The sequence below is a fragment of the Ailuropoda melanoleuca genome, chromosome X, assembly GCF_002007445.2.
Source record: "Ailuropoda melanoleuca isolate Jingjing chromosome X, ASM200744v2, whole genome shotgun sequence".
Lineage (NCBI taxonomy): Eukaryota > Metazoa > Chordata > Mammalia > Carnivora > Ursidae > Ailuropoda > Ailuropoda melanoleuca.
In genome coordinates, this window is record NC_048238.1 from 21,660,484 (window position 1) to 21,676,479 (window position 15,996).

The 15,996-nt window shown below is 37.4% G+C and overlaps 1 protein-coding gene across 7 annotated transcripts in view; it reads left to right on the top strand.

The window, feature by feature from the left end:
• The window catches only part of LOC100475400 (melanoma-associated antigen B18), a 420,370-nt gene that overhangs the window by 205,099 nt on the left and 199,275 nt on the right, over positions 1 to 15,996 (top strand). The gene's annotated exons all lie outside the window — the stretch shown is intronic.

The window sequence follows — 15,996 nt, forward strand, 5'->3', positions numbered from 1 at the left end:
ATTTCCGTTCGTTAAGTGGTTCATATCCTTTCTTACTGTCTTAAACAAAACACGTCCCCTCTACCCTTGCACCCGCCCCCCCCCCNCCCCCCCCCCCGCCCACTGCTTTTCCATAAGCAGCCCCTTTCAGGTGGTATGTGAGAAGTGTGATGTTTCTTCTCTCAAACTTTTATCTGAGAGGTCTCTCAGTAGTAAATCCAACTGTTTGTGACCTATCTAATAGAGATGATATTTTTCTCTGAAAATGATTATTTAATGATCTCAGTGGCAGTGTTCTATATCAGTAGGAGTCTGGTAGTTAAATTGGAAAGCGTTGTACCCAAGTAACATATTTTCTGTTCACATAGAGATTGTATTGTAGTTGCGAGAGTTTAGAAGATAAAATGTTACCATTATTTTTATAAGCCTCTTGAAGGTATCTTATTAGTAAGTTTAAAAATAATTTCCTTAAAAATACACGTGATTCATTTAGTCACAAAATTGGTAATAAGCAACTGTTACTTTTTCTCAAAAAACCAGGTAATTGAACTTTTCCCCTCATGATGATTAATACAATAGCATTATAGATTTTCCATTTATTTCTTGATGCCAACAGCTGAGAGATTAGGTGAAGATGTTACAGCTGTTCAGGAATTTATTCTGTACAACCCATGGAACATATTGTACATGAGCTCAAACAAACCACAGCTGTAAAAAGTAGAAGAAAATCCAACAATATGGAGTGTTTCTTTTTTTTTTTGTATTAATTTAATCAATTATGTACTGTTAGTGTTTACGAAGGATATTCTAGTGAATAATTCTAATTAATACCAAAATATCACATGGATGGGTAAGTAGTATTTGGTGTGCATATGTTTAGGTAGGTAGGTAGATAGTTTGAGTCCTGAGTTATGTGATAAATAGCCTTACTAGGTTTGGAACTATCAGGTGTTAACAAGATAAATAAAATTAATTGCACTTTAAAAATACACCTAACCTTCTTGTTTTCTACCTTTTACTTTGTGTACTTTAATTAATCCATAATTTGCATGTATTGACTAAAATTAGACATTAGAGATCTTCATTTAAGTGGATACTGCTGTTCATTACTGAAAGCACATGCATCTTTTTACTTCCTTGTTCTGAAGGAGGTCAAGTATCTATTTACCCTTTTATTCTATACTTAAGGCAGTAGAGTTAAGAACAGACTTGGCAATCTCACTTGTTGGGTTCAAATCCTAGCTCTGCAGCTTCTAAGTTTTGTATCTTTGAGTAAATTAATTAATATAACTTCGCCTTAGTTATACTTTATCTGAAAAATAAGAATAGTATACAGACCCTTTCAGATTATCATGAAAAGAAAATGAAATAATATAAATAAAGTAATTATAATATAGCTACAACTATGTTTGCCCTTAATAAATATTTAACTACCATGAATTTAGGCCTAGGTTTTAAATGCACCATCTCTTAACAATCCACAAACCTATCTATGAAGTTACAGTTAAAAAAAAATGCCAAATACTGAAAAGTAGGAGGGGCGCCTGAGTGGCTCAGTTGATTAAGCGGCTGCCTTGGGCTCAGGTCTCGATACTGGGGTCCTGGGATCAAGCCACGCATAGGGCTCCCTCCTCTGCCCTTCCTCCTGCTCATGCACTCTCTCTCTCTCTGTCAAATAAATAAATAAAATCTAAAAAAGAAAAATAGTAAAGTAGAAGTAAGGACTAACCTATATCCAGAATAAAAGCTCAGTCAGCACTAACTAAACATTCTTAAGAATTGCATTTAAAATCTCAATGAAATTTCCATATGACTCAGTAATTCCATCTGCATCTGAGAAAAAAGAAAATCTATGTCTATGCAAAGACTTATATACTGCTGTTTACAGAATCTTTACCGCTAATGGTCAAACCTGTAAACAACCCAGATGTCCATTAACAGGTGAATAAATACCATGAACAAATGATGGTGTGTCTATACAGTGGAATATTAGCAATAACATAGCACTACTGAAAACCTGTAATGACATGGATGAATCTGAAAAACTTTTTACTGAATGAAAAGGCTAAGCAGAAAAGAGTATGCATTATATGATTCCATTTATATGAAATTCTAGAAATGACAAATCTAAATTAGAGTGTTGGAAAACATCAGCGGTTTTCTGAGGCTGAGGTTAGGAAGTAACAATTCTGTTTTAAATGCTTAATATGATCACTGTTCTCCTGCCTGGATCCTGCCTGAGAAAACTGTGTGAAGACATTAGAAAAAGAAGAACAGCATATTTATTATACACAAATACAATTTTTAAAAAGTAAATGATAATGATAATAGCAGAAATGAGTAAAATTGAAAATTATAAGAGACTGTTAAGCCAAAGTATGTTTCTTTGAAAAGACTAAAAATATTGATAATACATGGCAAGATTGATTAAGTCAAAAAATGTGTGGATGAATGGATAGATGGATGGATAGAATGAAAAAAAGGACATGAATGAATGGAATGAAAAAGGAGACATTATCACAGATTACACAGATAATTAAAAGAACGTAAGAGGATATTATGGCCAATTTTGGAATGATAAGTAAAAGCCTGAGATGAGGTAGAAAGTTTCTTTAAAAAATGCAATTGCCAGGGGCACCTGGCTGGCTCAGTCAGTGAGTATGAGATGTTTGATCTTGGGGTCGTGAGTTCAAGCCCCACATTGGGCATAGAGCTTAATTAAAAAATAAAATAAAATGTTGTCACATAAAAACTTCATTTAAAAAATGCAATCACCAAAATCACATCTTCTCACTGGACATAGGACAAGCATTTGATAAGATACAATGTCCAAATGTGACTTACAAAAAAAAAAAATCCTCTTAGAAAAGTATGAATTGGAGACAACCTTCTTAATCTGGTAAAGATTTTCTACAAAAACAAAACATAACAGAGACACTGTACTTAATAGCAAAATGTTGAAAGCTTTCCTTCTGTAATAAGGAAGAAAAGAATGTATTCTTAGTCTCTTCTATTCATCATTAAATGTGAGGCCCTAGCAGTGCAAAAATGCAAGAAAAATGGAAAAAAATATATGGAATTTTAAAGAAGAAATAAAACTTTCATCTCCATATTATATCATTTTGTATTTAGAAAATTCAGAATAATCAACAGAAAGACTAATCAAATTAACAGGAGTATTGGCTAGACTACTGTATGCAAAGTCAATACATAAAAAGCAGTTGTATTTTTTTATGTTAGAAAATTGGGAAGTGAAATGTTTAAAGATGAAACCATTTATAACATAGAATTTTAAAAAAATAGTCTGTTTAGTACGATGACATGTCCTGAGATTTTACAAGTTAGTCTGCCATAGTTTCATGGATGCTGGCAAAAGAAATGAGATGCCTACGTCACAGACAGAGAATATTAAAACTCAAAATGATACCAGGAGCCAGAAGTGTCAGCATTTTATTTTATGAGTTCTCTAAGCTCCGTTTCCCACAGAGCATTGTGAAGAGGGTTAAGTGATACCAGCACATACACTGAGTTGCATTACAGGGGAGGCCCTGAGCTTAGGAGCCTTATTCTTTTATAATGGGCATACCTTAGAGACATGATTGCTATCTTCCAGTGTGTTCGTAATATGAACATCCTTGAAAAAGGAGTCCAGAACAAAGGCACTGACTGTCTCAACTTGCAAAAAGTGCAAAAGCAGGAGAAACCCAGAGATAATTATCTTTCAACCTATTTATGTTAGTAAAAGTAACATATTGTATAAATAACTATTTCCCAAAACCAAATAAAATTGGAAGAGTGTTTTACAATTTGATTTATAATTTTGCACATCTGTTTAATAACCTGGTTTAATAAAGGAGCAACCTAGATATCTAATTAACAGAAGGCAAGTTAAATAAATTAAACATCAATGGTACAAGGAAGTAACATAAACTCTTTGAATAATTGGGGTAGGGGCACCTGGGCGACTCACTCGTTAAGCGTCTGCCTTTGGCTCAGGTCATGATCCCAGCATTCTGGAATCGAGCCCACATCGGGCTCCCTGTTCAGTGGGGACTCTGTTTCTCCCTCTCCAGCTCCCCCGTGCTTATGTTCCCTCTCTCAATATCTTTCTTTGTCAAATAATAAAATCTTAAAAAAAAAAAGAATTGGGGTAGATCTGTATGCGCTGATGTGATAAAATACTCCAATATATTGTCTCTTCATATGTGCACACACAGAGAGAAAATGTATATTGAATAGTTACATTTGTGTGAAGGAAACTAATACGCATATGCATGTATGTCTATGTTTCTATCTATAAGGAAACAAAAAATAATATAACAGCAGTAATATTTTTGTGGTTGAATGATGAAGAAAGGGGAAAGTCACTTTTTAAAAATTTAACCATTTAACCATCTTTAATTCATTTTACAATGATTGTGTAGAGATTTTAAGAATTAAAACTGCAGATCTGTTCCTTTACTGTCCAAATCCATTCAGTGGGTTTTCTTTGCCCATGAGATAAAAACCTAAATAGTTATCCAAGGCCCACCATGATGTTACCTCCCCCACGCCCCCATCTCTGAATCCTTGGCTGTGCCGCGTTCTGTCCCTGCTTTCTAGAACTTCTTTTAGCCTTTCCCATTAGAATGCAAGCTCCATGCAGGCAGGAACTGTATCTCTCATCAGTTTTTCTATCTCCACATCCTAAATTGGTGCCTGGAACATAGAAGCCACTCAGACATTTAATAGGTCGGGGCCTTCATCCTAAATATAATACTTTGCCCTTTTCTTTACCTATCTCTTTCACCTTAAAGAGCTCAACTTACATGTCACTTCTGCTAGGAACAGTCCTTCACATTGCAAATTTGGCTACGTCTGCCTGGCTTGGTGCTCTTGCGATGGCTTCTGTTTCTTTCTCATAACACCACGATGGTAATCTTGTAATTACAATCCTCACTACCACTACCAACAATCCTTCCAACTTGTTCACTGACATTTCTTAATTACACCTAAACCTCCCCCCTATTGACGTTAATTCTTTTCGTACCCACCATCACACCCCTCATAGTCACCCCTCAAGTGAGGGCACTTCCTATCTTATACAGCTTAGATTCTAGAGTCTTTTGTTGCAACAAGTCCCTGACCATCAGTAACTTAACTGCCTCTCACTCCTTCCACTGCACTTGCCTAGCAAAATGTTGTACCTTCCACACGATCTCTTGATCCCATTTGCATTTTGCTTTCTAAAGGTTTTCTTCTTGCAGTGAGTCCTTTTTCTCCTGAATGCATCAGTTATTACTTATCCAAAAGATCATTCTATTCACATACAAATATGTTCTAGTGTCATCCATATTGAAAATACCCTCACCGTGTGAACCCCCTCAGCTCCCTCCATCTACCACAACTTCATTTTTCACTTTATGGAAAATTTTACCGAAACACTTATCTTTAGTCACTGTCTCAACCTCCTTACTTTCCTCCCTGGATCCCTTCCATGAATGCTCTTCTGTCTCTTCTTCTTCACAGAAACTGTTGTTTTCAAGGTCAACAACAATCTCCATGTTGATGGTCTCACTTAGCAACATTTCATCTGTTATCTCTTCCATTTCTGAAATACTTTGTTCTTCTGGCTTCCAGAAGACATCCTCCTGTCTAACAGGCTCTTGTTAGCCTCTTTGATTGACTCTTCTGCCCAACCTTCCAATGTCGGGTTGGTCTTGAGCTCCCTTCTTAGATTCTCTGACTCTGTTCTAAGATTTTAAATAAATTTATCTCAAATCCATGTCTGCAACCCTGACTTATTTCTGAACAAAACATTTGTATACCAGACTGCCTATTTAATAGTTACTACTTTTAAAGGGTTTTTTTTTTTGAGTTTTCAAAACCTTTTAATTTTAGCATATGCTTGATAACCCAAGACTAACCTGCTGTCTGCATTCTCCCCCTTATCATTCAACCAGAAGCACAACCATTCATTCCATCTCTACAACAGATCCCATATGTGTTTAATTCTTTCCATTTTCGTTTTGTCCCAATATACTATCATCCCTAACCTGGAATATTACAGTAGTCTCCTGATTGCATCACTCTTGCCTCTGGTGAAATCCATGTACTACATAGAACCCAAATCAATCTTGTGCAAACAGAAATAAGATTATGTTACATAGCAGAATCAAATTCTCTCAAAGCTTCCCCATATAATTAGAATATATTCCAAAATCTTTACCTTGTCATATAAGACTGTAAGGTCCATTTCGGCAGGATTGTGTCTGATGTGCTTAGAGCTGTTTCATCAAAACCGAACATAGAAACTCGTGTACCTAGTAGGTGCTTAACAGTATTTGCTGAATTGATACATGAATAAAAAGTTTAAGTATTCACTTCTTAATAGTGTCTGCCTTGGAATGCTTCAGTTTTATTTTTACCATCCCTGTACCAATGAGCAGGTCATTCTGCTTTAAAAAACTTCACTAGAAAGCTTTCCACTGCTTTTAGGAGAGGTTGTAACTCTGAGCATAGATGTAAGGCCTTCCATGAATCTGATCTTTGAATATATTTACGGTTTATTTCCAAGTAAAAAAAGTTCCAGGAAATAATCTCTACCTGAAAAGCTTTTCCTCCCTTCTTTTTTTCTCTTTTCGTAGTATACTTGCTTAGCTCTTAATCCTTCATTAGAATTTGTGAGAATATATTGTAAATGTCTTTATGCCTGGGTCGTTCATTCAAATGTGAGTTCCTGTAGGGCGGGGATAATTTTACATGGCTTTAAAAATGCATCTTTAAAAAAGGCATCTCCAGGAGAGGTTATATCAATGTAGATTTTAAGCTACTTCATGGGTAAATCATTATTCATAGATTATTACTCAGAGACCAGCTTATACTTGAAAATCAAAGACCTATTTTTATTTATTGAATTATGAAGTTGCCACAAATATGCACTCTTATCTTCAAATAAGTATCTTCGAAATTTCGTGTAAGGGCTGGCACAAAGTCAGTCTCTCGTTAAGCACGGAGGAAAGGGAGAGAGGAAAAGAAAGGAAGAAAGAGAAGAAGGAAGTATTCTACCATCATCCGATACACATTTTACAGTTCGTTTTTATATACCGTTAGTATTCTCAACATATTCTGCCTTTTTCATGTTTTGGTTTGCTTTGTTTTGTTTTGTTTTACCATTTCATCCTTGACTTCAGATGCCATTTTCTACCCTGTAATTTTTTTTTAAAGATTTTATTTATCTATTTATTTGAAAGGAGAGAGAGAGTGTGCGAGCACAAGCAGGGGGAAGGGCAGAGGGAGAGGGAGAAGCAGACTCCCCACTGAGCAGGGAGCCCTAAGTGGGGCTCGATCCCAGGACCCTGAGATCATGACCTGAGACAGACACTTAATGACTGAGCCATGCGGGCATCCCTACCCTGTAAATTTTATTACTTCTCAATAAGAACTCATTCGTCCCTTGGTCTGAAGACTAAAGATCTACGTCAGTCTCTCTTTCTCTGTTTGGCAGAATCTGAAATGGACCCACATTTATTCTGGACTAGTAGTCATGACTGCTTTCATTGCTACTATTTATTTTATAGACAGAGAAAATCATACATCATCTTCAGCTTTTGGCAAACCCACAGATCTATGCTTTATTATAAGTTTGACTCTGCTTCTTTGTCATGAATCTATCTAATCCTGACACAGCATTATCCTGACAATCCATTAACATTACTTATGGATGATGATTAAATTATACATATATACTCAAAGATAATACAGGACAAATTCTAAAATCCCCAAGACGACAAATGGTATATAGCCTGCTTATTTTAAATGTTCACAAAACGTGTCTAAGATGCTGAGCTTCTCAGTTCTGCTCTTTTTTTACTCCATTTGTTGAGTTCAGCTATACTTAAAATAGCAGGGGACTATCCATTTTAGCAATTGACACAGCAGAAACTCTGTACTATTTTTCAAAATCCTATAATATAACAGGATATTCAAGGGGGGATTAGCTCATGTGAAATATAAAGAGAAGCTTTATCTTTGTTATTCTAATAACCTCACGACCCACTCAATGAATCCCTTTATGATCCTGTAGGAATTGGCCTTGAGGCAATAATAAAAATACAAGAGAAAAAGGGAGCAGAGATTTTAGTGTTATCTACATGGCAGAAAATAATCAGCCGTATCTACATGGAGGGTCCACATAGTATGATAAAAGTTTGCTCATCAAGCCAGGCATTTGAAAGTGTTTGATGGAGTACCACTCTTACATAAACTAGATCATGGGTAATATTGCAGTTAATTCTCAATAAATGAGTAATAAGGCAAATTAGTTGGCTAAATAAAGAATGCAAGCAAAAATAAATAATGTTAAGACTTGATCGAGTGCTAAAATAAAGGGTTCAGACAGTAGATATTAAAGAAATTTGAGAACAAACCACTGAACTCTAGAAGCTCAGAAAAGTAGTGGTGTGAATTATTTCTTAGGTCAATCACTGACTCAGCAAGTGTCTCTCGAGCCTCTACTGTATGCAAAGCAGTGCCATAAACACAGGATTTGAATCTGTGGGAAGGAGTGAGATGGACAGTTCCTCTGAGCTTTGAATTCAAAGACAATTTACGCTCCATCCTTTCATACTCTCCAAGCCTCAGTAAGACATTTTCTTTAGACCAGTTAAATACGTACCCTTGACTTGGTAAAGTAACCTGTATTAACTGGTCTTGCCACTATCAGTGTATTTCCAGAGCAAATACTTTGTGGTAGGCAGAATAATGTCCCTTCTGCCAACAATGTTTAAGTACTAATCCCAGGAACTTTGAATATGTTATACTACATGGCTGGAGGGAATCAGGCTGAAGATGGAATTAAGGTTGCTAACTAGCTGATCTTAAAATAAAGAGATCATCTGGGATTATCTGTGGGTCCATTATAACCACAAGGGTCATTTATAAATGTGGAAGAGAGAGGCAGAAGAGTCAGGAACGGAGGGATGACATTGTAAGCAAAACTTGATTAGCCGTTGGCTGGCTTTGGAAATGGAAGGGGGCCACAAGCCAAGGAATGTGGGTAGCTTCTAGAAGCTGGAAAAAGGCAAGGGAATGAGTTCTCCTCTAGAATCTCACAAAGGAAAACAGCCCTGCCTACAGCTTGATTTTAGGTTAGTGAGATTCGTTTCAGACTTGTGATTTCCACACTTGCATACCAAATTTGTGTTGTTCCAGGCTCTTGAGTTTGTGGTAATTTGTTGTGGAAGCACTAGGAAACTAATATTCTTATGCTAGGAAGACAAGTTCCTTTTTGAATTGCATCTCTTGAATTACCCGTGACACAGCCTGTGACTTAGCCACGCGAAATTACTTGGAATTGCCAGAATATCTGAAACTCTTTTCCACTCTAGTGCTTTTGCACGTGGGCCCCCTGTCTGGATGACTTTTCCTGCCTTCTTTTTCTATTTCTTTTTTTGTTTGTTTTGTATTGTTGTTATTGCTCCTTTTTTTTTTTAACTGGATTATGCTTTTTTTCTGATTTTCTTTTCATTTTGGAAAATTTTGGAAGTTTTAAAAATATAAAGAATAAAACAAAAATCTCACCATCCTAATATATCCAGAACTGTTTGTTTTGGTCTCTGTGATTCTAGTCATTTATTTAAACAACTTAATTTTGACTCTTAGAGATTATTGTAAATGTTACTTCATAAGTTACCATTTCTTGAAGTATTGTGAGCTTTTCTTCGTTATTATTCTTTGGTAATCTAATCTAATTGTTCAGTGGTTATTGCAATGATACTCAACAATTTAACTGATCAATTCCCTACTGAGTATCTTAGCAATTTCAGGTTGTAAAAATGTCTGCAGTACTCATTCTTATGGTTACATCTTTGTTAATATTTCTGATGATTTCCATAGAATAACTTCCCAAAGCTACATACTTGTTGGGCTCTGAGCAGTTTCGATGTTTTGGAAAGCAGCTTGATGGAAAGGCCTTACAGATTTACTCTTCCTCAGTAATATATACAAGTGCCAACATACTTCTTATCATTATAATACAAATAAGTAAACAAAAAAATTTGGTCAGGGGAATTTCATTATTGCTTTAATTTAGTTTTCTTGGACACTTTGTGAATTTGCTTATTTGCTAATGTTTCTTATTTATTTTTCATTCCTGAGTTGCCAGTTCATATCCTTTCTCAGTTTAAGAGTGCTTTTATAACATATTATTAAGACTTACTTTGTTGTGTAAATTAAATTTTTTTTCAACGTATTTATTTTTGCTCGTGTTTATTTTTGATATAGAGATCCTTAAATCTTTAGTCACATATGCCATGTTTTGAAATTTTTATTTATTTATTTATTCTGTATTCACAAAGGCCTTCATTGATCAGGGATCAAATTAATATTCACTCACAGTTTATTATAATTTTTTTATGTGTGTGTGGGGTTTTTCAACTACATTTGTGTATATACTGTATTTGGGATTCATTCTGTTGTATAATTTAATCTATATTATAATTGTATATCTTCAAAAATAATAATGTCCAGGCCCTATTTATTAAATGATCATTCTTAATCAAATAGTAAATGCTTAGATGAAGCTTAGTCTGTTTTTGGATTTTCTAAGTTTGTTAAGGATTTCTGTCTTCCTGCACATATATACAGTCTTGTAATAATTGTCATTTTAATATGCATTCCACTACCAGGCACTGGAAGTTACCTTATTCTTGTCTTTTAAGATTTTCTTCATTCTTCAAAAAGAACTTTAGAATAAATTTGTCAAGTTAAAAAAAAAATCCTTAAAGGATCCAAAGTATATTTATCATTTCAGTGAAGGAAAATTTTTGTCTCTATGTGATTCTTTTTTATCTAGGAATAGATTCTCTTTCCACTTAGGCATCTCTTCTATTATATCTGTTAGTAATTATTTCTATTTTTAGATCTAAATCTCCATTTAATTTGTAATATTTTTATTAAGTTTATTACCAGGAATTTTATATTTTTGGTTATTAGCAATACTAACTTTCTTCCATTATATTTTCTAACCAGTTATATTAAAGATTCCTCTTGCTAGTTAGGGAAACTTAACCCACTTAGCTTATACCTACAAAAGGTGGAAGTGGTATTTAATGACAGGATTCAGAGATATCTCGATGAACTTTAAGGCAGGGATTTTTCCAGCACTCAGAAATGAATTGTAAGCAAATGCCCCTGGGATTCCTGTTTCCTTCCACATATTTTGTTTGCCATTCTGTGCCTATCTGTTTATTTGGTGTTGTTTTCCCCTCTGAGATAGGCTTCCTCTGTTTTTTCCTAGAGGAAAAACATAAGGGGGATGATTTGCTGTAAACAACTCATAGCTTCTAACTTTATTGTTTAGCAAGTTAGCCATTTCTTCTCTCAGCCTCACTTCCAGATTCCCACTGAAGAGACCCTATTTGAGCTGATTTGAGTCAGGGTCTGACCGAGCACTGGTCATCCTCCCCTTCCAGGGTACATCAGAAACAAAGTGCGGGTGAAAATTTTACTTTTTCCTTTCCTGTTCTTGCCTTCATGCAGTAACGATCTGGAATAAGGAGAAGAGGTGGAAACGGTAGTCTGGAGATTTGAAATGGTAGTTGGCTGTCATGTTATAGACCTGCTTCTTTGTGTCTTTTTACTTTTTCCCAGGACAAGGTATGGCACATTGAGGTTAATATTTTCTAGAACAGTATCATTTCTTCCGGGGGCTGTCCATTCAGCTTTGAAAAGGGGTGAATGAAGGAAAATGATGTCTGTCTTAGTAATTTAAAGAGACAACCAAATAAGTGCTGTACAGAACACCTGACTTTCATCGTAAGCAGCATGTGGTATGGATTCCTTGGTGTCAGGAAGGAAGTGCAGCTTTAGATATCGACACCTGTTCTGAAATCATCTTTCTCCAAATTTCTGCTTTCGTTAATCAAAATGAAGAGGCCATCCGTTCAAGAGCTCTACTAGCCCCAGTGAAGACTCCACATCTCTCTGTAAACAAGGAGCCAAATAGCTTCTCTGAGCTCTCCTTCCACACCATCCTGGTCTCAGGATAGAATGTCCTCTCTAGTCCCAGGTCTGTGCTGATCAAAGCTGTTTCTGGTTGTCTTTTTCCACGGTGATAATGATGTCGAGTATCTCACAAACATAATCACAAAGTGACCTAACCTTTGAAACTGAGAAGCATTGTAACGGATCTTGCCTTTTTTTTTTTTTTTTAAGATTTTTATTTAACAGAGAGAGAGACAGCCAGCAAGGGAGGGAACACAAGCAGGGGGAGTGGGAGAGGAAGAAGCAGGCTCCCAGCAGAGGAGCCCGATGTGGGGCTCGATCCCAGACCGCTGGGATCACGCCCTGAGTCGAAGGCAGACGCTTAACAACTGAGCCACACAGGCGCCCCCAGATCTTGCCTTCTTATCCTCACTTGGTGGGAAGATTTGAATGCCAAGCACATAATTACCAACTGAATCTTTGCTATTGACTCTTTGGCTCCTAAATTCCCTACCGGCTTCTTAGCCCAAGCCACCTCAGGGGAAAGTCTGTAAGGGGTACGAGCTTTAGTATCTTGAGCCAGAGAAGATTTAAGACAATAATTCCCAAACAAAGTTCTATTCCTTCAACTCTGATTACCCGGCAGTAGGTTTTGATGCTTCCTTATCTCGGTAATACCTTTCAAGCAGGGAGATCAAAATGACCAGAGAGAAATAAAATCTTCACTTTAGATTCTGCCTTCAAAACTAAACTGTTTACTGCACATGAACAAATTAAGTCTCGTGTTTACTCTCTTTTAGAAAGATGATGTTCGCCTTCCTGTGGTTGTTCGTAATGGGTTTTCTGAACAGATATGAAAGAATCCCCACTACCGGAATTCCCTCATCTAAAATAATACACCTGAGAGGCGAGAAGCGAATCGGTTATCAATTTTTGAATGATAGAAAAGTGCCAAAATTACTTTCTTTAGATGTTTCAGAGATTTTTCATAGTAGGAAGTTCTTTGGAATGCCAGACTTAAATGTCTAACAGTCCATAGGTTATAAATAAAATTTTCTGTGTGTTAAAGTAACCTGTATTTGGTGGGGGAGGAGAAAGACGAAGTGTGGAAAGGACTCCACCTTCCTGGGATGGCTGTGCTTACTGCGGAATATAATGCAGAGTTCTTACGATGCACACTTTATCGTTCTAGGAAGTGGGTGGACTAGGAGAGAAGAAATGCTCTTTGTTTCTTCAGAGTTAGACATTTCAGGGATGCCTGGGTGACTTAGTTAAGTGTCCAACTCTTGATTCTGGCTCAGGTCATGATCTCAGAATCATGAGATTGAGCCCCACATCGGGCTCTGTGCTGGGTGTGGAATTTGCTTGAGATTCTCTCTCTTTCTCTTAAAAAAAAAAAGAGAGAGAGAGAGAGAGAGAGTTAGACTTTTTCATAGCACTTTGCCCAGAGGCTTGTTCTGCTTGGACCAGTAGTGGACTCCACTTGCCGTTTTTAGCACCACGGCCAGCTGCCCCGCACCTTGTCAGGTTCAGCCTGATTCTGATGCCTGGGTGGGTATCTCTTAACCTGGTAGCTCATATGCAGTTTTAAAATGCACAGATGGCCGGGCCAAAACAAAGAATACTCTGATGACATAGTTCTTGGATCTATATATAAGTAGTGACAAAATAACAGCAACAAAAGTCCTCTGAGGATAATTCCGATAGGCAGCCTTAGTCAGGCCCAGCTTAACTAGAAGCAGGAGGGATTTAGGAGGCTCCAGCCCATCAAGCCAGCTTCCAGTGGGTTCTAAGGTATGTCCCCACATCATGTATGAAAGTGAGGTTCACTATTGCTGAGCTCCTGACTTGGTAAATAAAAGAAAAACACGTTCTTTACTCCAACTGGGTGGAATTCTGCCCTTAAACTAGAGACCAGTACTTGGAGCCCTGTTATCTACTTACAACATTTCATGATCCCTGAGTGGTCAGTCCTGATTTCCCAGTGTTGACTGTTGTTTCCTTCATTGCCATTGTCACCAATTAGGAAATCAACACCGTTTGATTTTGGATCCTACAATAAAAAGTTCTCCCCTGCAATACAATCCCTGCATTTTGCAGTTTGGTGTTACCCCCTGTCCCCCACTGCCAGGCTTGGATTTGCTATCTAAGGTAATAATTGAGATGAGAATATACCCTAGAATATCCCTGTCCAAATGGATATGTCTAGTTTTGTGATGGCTCTTCTTAATCCGCTCTGTCTCATTACTGTAATCAGCAAGGCCTAGAAATATTTCATCATTTTCCTACCCCATACCACAGAGGAAGAACTGATAGCAGTTCATAATGTGCTAGTGGGGGCCATAGGAATTACTGAGATTTAGAATCGGGAATAAACCCAAGGATCATTGACAGCCAAAGCACAAGGGAGACCGAGATGGTGACCCTGATACTGGGCAGGGACCAAAAGTACTCAGCAGGACCATGGGCAGTTTATGTTCAGTGACGATGTCATACCTGGAGCCACACAGTTAAATCTGGGGACATCAGTATCCAAACGGTGGTATCTAGTCTTATCAGATGGGCAGTTTACGACTCCTGCTCAGCCCCCAACTTCCTGATTTTAGGAAGCACCTGGTTTGAAAGTCACTGGAGGAGTAGTTTTCTATAGTGTTTGGATGACCTATACCAATGCAGATTCAGATGCCCTGGACACCAGATACTCTGATTCACTAGGTCTCTAAGAGGAGCAAGGAATTGCATTTGTTGAGAGGAAAGAAGCCTCGGTGATTTTAATACAGCTGGTCAGGTATCATACCTTGAGGAGCTCTAACCACGTAAAATATGTCCTAAAATTTGAGGCCTCGGGTAGGAGGCAAATCATCTTATTTGTTGGGGGAGGAGAATGTAAGCTTTGGTTACCAAGCAGGGCCTGACAATACCTGCTGAATTTGTTACAAGTGTTAAAGGGTAAACTGAGGCACATTACAGTTTTTGAAGTGTTTCTTTGAGCAAGCATTGATTTGAATTGAACAGCACCAAATCTGAAATGATTAGGGGCGCTTCACAGATGGGAGCTGGAGCAAGGATTGTATAGAGAAGACAAATGAAAGAAAGTAATTATTTGACTGACTGTAGCTTAAGTAGTTCCTTATTGGGAAACGCAGTGGGCTATTTGTGATTGGTGGTTTTTAAATTTCTTTTTCTCCGATTCAAGTGCATTGACTCTGGCTTAGGTTTAGCTTTGCTTACAGTAGGCTACCAGGGCATTAGAGCCAGCTCAGTCTGAGGGTGTCCTTGTTTAATACTTGAAAACAAGCAATTTTATGAGTGCTCTGTTCAGCCACTTAATGTATCTTTCATAGGGTTTTCCCAAAGTAATTTCTTGAGCACTCTCCAAATCCTTTGTTTTGTGGGTCCCAAGCTAAAAATCCTAAGGATTTTTACTTAATATATTTAGAGTAGAAACATCTAAACTGAATGGCCTCAACTGATCATCCTGGGACTTAATGGTTCCTAAGTACAGCCTACCCTTATTGGAGAGTACTCGGTCCCAGGAACAAGCACCATTACACATCTGGTAGTCCAGGGGAGCACATCCCTGCTTTGGTGGTTGCCACGTATGGCTGGCAGTCTTCAGGCCTTCTGCTGCCCAACAAGGGAGTAAGAATTAGAGGAAGTATGTTACCGACATGCTGCTGTGATAATGCCCTTTTATATTGAGTGGATCCCTGAGTGCTGATTTACATAAAAGCCTAAATAAAATCATTTAAAAAGCAGTGGGCCCGTGGTTGTTAACTCTTCTCACATTATGAATTCTTGACTCCATGCTGACTCTGGTGATCTTCCAGCTTCAGGCGGAAGTGTCTCCATGAGGAACAACTCAGGCATCATGGTGTCATGTTCACACGCGGATCCTTTCTGCTGCTTTCCTGCAGGTTAAGTAGTAAACTGAACCAAAGACAACTTAAATCAACTCTAAATCTTTATTCGTAGCAGTCCTTAACTGGAGACTAGCAGTCGTGGTCTGACCTAGCTCTCTAGATGATGCAAACATAGATTCGCAGATATTAG